This window comes from Octopus sinensis, linkage group LG3, assembly GCF_006345805.1.
Source record: "Octopus sinensis linkage group LG3, ASM634580v1, whole genome shotgun sequence".
NCBI lineage: Eukaryota > Metazoa > Mollusca > Cephalopoda > Octopoda > Octopodidae > Octopus > Octopus sinensis.
The window spans coordinates 36476527-36484311 of record NC_042999.1 but is presented as its reverse complement, the minus strand read 5'-3'; the positions used below and the strand labels follow the sequence as shown (position 1 = coordinate 36484311).

The 7785-nt window shown below is 37.4% G+C and overlaps 1 long non-coding RNA gene across 1 annotated transcript in view; it reads right to left on the bottom strand.

Moving 5' to 3' along the window:
* Positions 1-2569, bottom strand: part of LOC118762434 — a 22388-nt gene extending 19819 nt beyond the window's left edge. Inside the window, exon 1 of the long non-coding RNA XR_004998184.1 lies at positions 2379-2569. This is a non-coding gene — a long non-coding RNA (uncharacterized LOC118762434). The remainder of the gene's footprint in view (positions 1-2378) is intronic.
* Between the last annotated feature and the right edge of the window lie 5216 nt (positions 2570-7785).

Here is a 7785-nt window from a genome sequence, read left to right as displayed (position 1 = left end):
TGGCGATGAGTTGTGTCTGTCGCTTGGTTTTCGCTGCGTCTTCATTATTGGTTATTTTTCTCTAGTTATAGATATCCTGTAACCGTTCTTTTCGTGGTGATATTTTTACACTAACAGTATGAGAGGTATCTGTAACATCTTGTATTAATGGTGGTCGCCTGCCTTTCGAACTGGAACTTGGTCGAGTATGCTCTGTGTGGTCAGAGGTTCGCCCTGAGAAGGACTAGAAACCTAAGACGAATACTTGTCTGAGAACCCTTGTTTTATAAGGTTTATGTGGCTCCGAACGAACTTCAGAAATGGAAAGCTGTGATTGGCTGCTTGGAACTATGGCGCGAAAATAAGCGGAGGCAAATCGCGTCACGTGATAACCAGCGGTGCAAACGTAGTAGAGACCACGTGTCAGCCAATCGAATTAGTGTTTACAACAATGTTGAACTAGCCGAAGATGTTTGTAATCTCGAACGAGATTATTCTTAACACTCTTCTCAAACAGTGAAGATAGCAATGAGAGAACGATATTGCTACATGATTGATGAGAGCAGGGAACTCCTTTCACTCAATAATACTGGTCAATCTTAATAAAACTGATATAAGACAGATTAGAAAATATAGCTGTGATAAGGTGGCGAGCTGGTAGAATCGTTAGCCCGCTGGGCAAAATGCTTAGCGTATTTCGTCTGCCACTACGTTTTGAGTTCAAATTCCGCCGAGGTCGACTTTACCTTTCATCCTTTTGAGGTCGATTAAATAAGTACCAGTTACGCACTGGGGTTGATGTAATCGACTTAATTCATTTGTCTGTCCTTGTTTGTCCCGTCCTTGTTTGTCCCGTCTATGTTTAGCCCCTTGTGGGCAATAAAGAAATAAGAAAATATAGCTGTGATAGAATAAGCACACCCCACAAATTCATCTTTACCCCTTTGGATCAACACAAAATTTTGAGAGAAAGTTTTAATTTAGATCACTGTAAAACAAAAATATGATATATCATAGAACCAAGAGTAATCTCAGACGTGTTGGTATCATGAGAGTTAACCCATCATCCAGTTTAACACTATCACCTGGCATCTTGAGTGCTTTTAATGAAGTCCACCCTGCTGCAAGCATTCAGACCTGGTCAGGTCTTTGATTTGAAGATACCTTCTTCCCTCCCACCAATCTCAGAGGCCCTGTAGAGGGTCGTGACACTGCCTTCACTCCTCACTGAACCCTTTAGCATTCAGGTTGCTCTGTCAAACCTTCCTGACGACCGTCTTTGTAATCCTGAAAAATAGCGTAACCATTGGTCCAGCCGTCTGACCATGAAGAGGGAACAAAGAGACAGGCAGACAGACGGACATAATGCCCATTATAGTAAGATAGTAAATCTGCCCGGCTACAATAGGAAATAAAGAGATAATATCTATTTCTTTATTACCCACAAGGGGCTAAACACAGAGCGGACAAACAAGGACAGACATAGGTATTAAGTCGATTACATCGACCCCAGTGTGTAACTGGTACTTAATTTATCGACCCCGAAAGGATGAAAGGCAAAGTCGACCTCGGCGGAATTTGAACTCACAACGTAACGCAGACGAAATACCGCTAAGCATTTCGCCCGGCGTGCTAACGTTTCTGCCAGCTCGCCGCCTTAAAGAGATAGTATCGCAAATCTAAACCCTCTAAGTTCATGAACTGTACGGGGCGGAGAATCCAGAGTTAATCCTCGTCACCGGAATTTTAATAAAAAAAATCAAAGATGATTTATTAATACAAAATTCAATATCCACTAAATAATCATACTTTTTCACATTTTTTCGCTAAAAACATCCCTGATTACCTCCTTCGTAATCTCCCAAAACATCGTGCTTATTAGTCCAGCTATTTGACCGTGAAGAGGGAACAGAAAGAAGGACATAATGCTCATTATAGTAAGATATTCGCGCGCATGCACACACACACACGTTTGTGCAAACGTATGAATAAGTTTAAGTATGTATATATTTGAGATTGTATGTGTATGTGCTATGTATGATTAATGGATTCTTCTAAGTCAAATGTAGCTTGTTACTTTGAAGATAGATTACTTGATCTTGTTCACTGTTGCAACAGATTTCAAAATACGTTTGTGAATATATATGTGTATGTGTATATGTATCTGTTTTTGCGTATGTGTATGTCTGAGTGAACTCTAACAAAATCCAACAAGCAAGCGTAGCTTGTTAGTTTAAAGACAGATGTACATGGTCTTGTTAACTGTTGCAACAGATTTCAAAAAACTTGATAGACAGTCGACCACAAATCATTTCAGGTAACATAGAATGTCAGAGTAACTTTCTTCTGACAACAAGAATAAAAGTAATTAGTGAATGCTGAAGAATTCTGAGACTTACATAACAACGAATGTGTCAGCTTCACATTTAACACAGGCTGTATGTTGTACGGCTTAATCCTTTGCAAGGAGTGGAAGTAATAAAACATAAGACGTGGAGAGTGATGAGAAAAGTATGTTCATTCATGTTTATGCGAGAAGAAGATATTTTTGTTTGACGTTTTTGTTATGATTTAATCAGAAGGGCAGTGACCTTGGCTTTTTTTCTAGGTTCCTCCGAAACTGGCAGGGTGAAAGAGGCAAAGGAAAAAGAAATTATTTACGAGTTGCTACAGGAGGAAATAAAGGCATACCTACACAAGTGTGCCCCCGACTTTGGTTCCTCTTAACTTACAGAAAAAAAAAGGGTATTTTATTAAGGAAATTTCTATTTATACCAGTCAGATGGTGTAGATTAAGATTATATCGGAATTTCATATGAAGAACAAAAAAAGAAAAAACTGAGAGGCGGTACCAATTGTCTTGGGTTAACATTTCTACTGGATCTATCACTTCCATAGTGAAAATAGTGGTGGTGTCAAATGTACATTCCCAGTGTCCATTGCTATTCTTGCAGAGTGGATCATGGCTTTTGGATCTCTGATCTCAAGGGTGGTTGCTTTTGTTACAGTGGTCAGGGTATCAAGAGCATCTACAAAGATAGAATACTACCACATCTGTAGTTATTTTGTTTGTCAGTACACATGGGAGGTGTATCTTAAGCCGTAGCATTTGCAACACTCCAGTAGCCCAATAGTTGTACCCTCTGCTGGTTGGTGTTAGAAAGGGCATCCAGCCGTAGAAACTATGTCGAATCAGACTGGAATCTGGTGCAGCTCCTCAGCTTGCCAGCTCTGGTCAAACCATCCAACCCATGCTAGCATGGACAATGGATGTTGATGATGATAATGATGATGATGCTGATGGTGTGTGTATATGTCTGTGTATAAGTATGTTTATGAGGATGTGTGCAATGTAATATACTCTATTGAGGTGCAATGGCCCAGTGGATAGGGCAGCGGACTCATGGTCATAGGATCGTGGTTTTGATTCCCAGACCGGGCGTTGTGAGTGTTTATTGAGCGAAAACACCTAAAAGCTCCACGAGGCTCCGGCAGGGGATGGTGGTGATCCCTGCTGTACTCTTTCACCACAACTTTCTCTCACTCTTACTTCCTGTTTCTGTTGTACCTGTATTTCAAAGGGTCGGTCTTGTCACTCTCTGTGTCACGCTGAATATCCCCGAGAACTACGTTAAGGGTGCATGTGTCTGTGGAGCGCTCAGCCACTTACACGTTAATTTCACGAGCAGGCTGTTCCGTTGATTCGAATCAACCGGAACCCTCGTCGTCGTAACCGATGGAGTGCTTCCATCCATCATACTCTATTGACAAGAAACAATTTACCAGAGCTGTATATGATATTGTCAACTTCTGAAAATTTCTTTTCCTTTCTATCAACTTTATCTGTCTTCATAATCTTTGGTCAATAATTTTTTTCCAACCTTTCTTTCATCTCTTCATTTTCTTTTTCCTTTCACTTTCTATTATATTTTATTTCCTTCATTTTTTAAAAGAGGTTTCTCTCAGTAAGAAAACATGAATATAGACAGAATCTGTCAGAAGTTGTTAAACAATAACACTGTAGAATAAGTATTGAATTGAATTGTAAGTTAATGGTATTTGCTTTAAAATAATATCATATACACCAGAATAGCTAATTCTCACAAGCAAGTATAACTTTTACTAATTCTTTTTTTTTAAGTACCTATGTAGTCACAAGGGGACAATCACACCATGTCAGCCCCTCCCTGTTACCCTAGAGGATGTAACAACCAAATGTATACCAGCCAAGTGCTGGTGCACTTGGCTTGTATGCATTTTCAGGTGAGAAGAATGGAGCAATGTGAAATGAAGAGACTTGCTCAAGAATAGAATGCTTTGTTCAGTCCAGATATTGAATGCACTGCCATTTTAATTCCAAATCTCTAACTACTTGGCTTTGCACTTGTTTTCTTTTCAGAAATAAAGAGTATAAGTAGCAAAATTGCAGAACGTGTGTGGCTTGTTAAGCAGAAATATTTTTCTTCAATATCAAATTCACTTCATTGACAATGGAGATAAAATTTCAGAAATGATTAACCAAGCAGGAGTATGATTAATATATAAATGCAAGTGTGTGTGTGTGTGTGTGTGTGTGTGTGTGCATGCATGCATATACAGAAAAACGCTTAATATTCAAACTTTTATTTTTCAGAGAATGACTTTCTTTCTCCTATCATGATGAAGCCTTTCACTTACATATCTGAAATCATATTTTTCTGTTTCAGATTATTTTTCCCAGTGTTCATCATCATCATTGGTAACACACCTTGAGTCTGGCGCCTTAGATCCTGTCAATCTTAACTTTTCTAGACAACGACAAGAAAAAAGTGCAGGAATTTGCCAAGTGCAAAGGAGTGGCTGTGTGATAAGTAGCTTGCTTACCAACCACATGGTTCCGGGTTCAGTCCTACTGTGTGGCACCTTAGGCAAGTGTCTTTTACTATAGCCTTGGGCCGACCAAAGCTTTGTGAGTGGATTTGGTAGACGGAAACTGAAAGAAGCCCATTAATTTTATTCTTTTAGTTGTTTCAGTCATTTGTCTGCAGCCATGCTGGAGCACCGACTTTAATCAAACAAATCAACCCCAGGACTTATTTTTGTAAGCCTAGTACTTATTCTAATCAGTCTCTTTTGCCGAACCACTAAGTTACAGGGGACATAAACACACCAACATTGGTTGTCAAGCAATGGTTGGGGAACAAACACAGACACACAAATACATACATATATATATGTATATATATATATATATATATATATATATATATATATATACGACTGTCTTCTTTCAGTTTCTATCTATCAAATCCAGTCACAAGGCTTTGGTGGCCCGAGGCTATAGTAGAAGACACTTGTCCAAGGTGCCACACAGTGAGACCGAACCTGGAACCATGTGGTTGGGAAGCAAGCTTCTTACCACACAGCCACTCATCAATCAAAATCTACAGTATTATATACCTATTTCAGATGAATGTTAGATATCTGGATATTAGATAACAGGACAGTTATCTAGATATATGTGCTCTTCAGACAGGTCAGGTATTGAAATAATGTTGGCTGAATTGGATCTACAATACTATATACTTTGATTAATATAGCCACTCTATTGACAAATTGTATGAGTGCCGGTTTTTCTGACTTATGGATTCTTAGACATATAAGTATGTGTGTATGTTCGTTTGCATGTAGGTGTCATTGTGTGTGCTTCTTAAGAAAAACTGACAATGAAGCAAGCATTGTTGATGCTGAAAATGGAACTGAGTGGGCAGAAAGTAAGAAGAAAAGGAAAATGCAAGAAGTTACGAAATAAAGTGGTTTTATTGGCTTTATGAAGCCCTTTCTTGAACAATCTAGTCTTCCATTTGTATTAACAGCATTCAAATTGGTAATAGACCAACCCACCAGTGTATCAAAAGGAGAATTAAGTGCCTTTTAAGGAACAAAAATGTCTTTCAAAGAAGCAGAAGATACTAAAACTTATCATAAAACAGGAAAACACAATACAGCCTACGTCAAACATAATTTGGCATTCTCATATATAGGTTTCTTGAAATTTCATAAAATATTAAAATGTAATTCTATCATACATGCTTTGTGGATGCAATAGGGTTAAAGTATTTTTAAAAAAAGTATAGGATCATATTTTCATCACAAAAAATCAATGAATGAATGAAAAATCATATAAATGAATGTTGAGAGAGAAATGTGAAGAAAAAGTTTAACACTCATGACTTGTTTATTTTCTGGAGAAGAAAAACAGTTTTTGCCTTCCTTTGCTATTTTTACAAAATTCTAATCAATTTTTATTGAGACAAGATAATAAAGTCAATTATTAGGAAGCACTTGAACAGTTTCACACCCTTGAAAAGCAAAATGAAATACTCAATGGAGGAAAACGGAAAGAAATCTTTTAGAAAATTGAGGAATCATTAATGCAGAGCTTCAAGCTCAAATTGCATCAGAAAAAAAATGGTGAGATGCTCTTCACAGAATTCTCTGTTGCATAAATATTTTCAACTCAAAACTTTGTATGGTTGCATGAATTCCATAGATAGGAAAAGAAGGCAATTTTGAATATCTTGGAGGCTTATTATTAAAATTGTTGACGAATTTGTGGAAGAACATTTCTGAAAGAATATCATATTTTCCCCCATTAGTGCAGAATGGTTATATTCAGCTGATGGGTTCTATATAGTTCACTAGGAATTGCTACATAGCAATCATAAGGCCAAATATTTTCATTTCCTGTTTGTGTTCTATTCCATATCAAACCCATCTATACCGAGGAGAAAACAATATTTATAAAAGAGTAATTTTTTTTGGATTTATCCAATTAAAACGAAAGAATGTTGAAAAGATAGTTGAGGTAATTTTAGAATAAATTGCAAAACAAAATTTTGCAAGAAAACTCTCAATCTCAGTGTTATGACATTGCTGTAGTTATGGTGACTTATAACAGTGGTGTTTAACAGAAGATTAATGAAAACAAAATTGCTGAGTGTTTTTCTTTTTTGGAACTGTGATAATCATTCAACAGTTTGGCCAGAGTTCATTCTGCTAACAATGATATATTGGTGGTAACGTTTTGGTGCAATTCATTTGTTATATTCATTCTTTTTTTGTTTAACTTGTTTATATTGATATAAGCTGAAAGATGCCAATAGTTGTCAAATATAAATAATAGAATTCCTGAACAGTGACTGTGAAACCAATTCATGAAAATACATTGGTATCATAGTAGAAATTTTGCAAAGCATGGTTGATTATCAAAATCAAACTACAGGTGTACTAGTACAAGAGGTGATGCAAGGTATGTGATCACGTGACCGACCAGACCATCAAATGTTGTTACACATCGCTGGTCACAATGCGTACGCATTGTTTTAGCCTTTGAACGACACCAGGCCAACAGAAGAAAGAGTGGGGAAAAGAGTGGTGAAAGAGTACAGCAGGGATCACAGTGGAGCTTTTGGGTATTTTCGCTCAGTAAACACTCACAACGCCCGGTCTGGGAATCAAAACTGCGATCCTACAACCACGAGTCCGCTGCCCTAACCACTGGGCCATTGCGCCTCCACTGCAAGGTATGTACTGAATCAAATCATCAAATATTAACTTAGAATTTTGTTGGATTGACCATGTTCAAAAACTACTCAAAGATCATTTCATGAACTTTCATGATGCTGATTGTGATTTGAAGCCTTTCCAAGGTTATATTATGAGCAGTTGAAAATCATTTATCAAAGACTCACTTGAAGCTAGATTGAAACTATGTAATGAGTGGGATATTCAAGTAGAAAAAAAAAAAAGAAAAAGACAAATAGC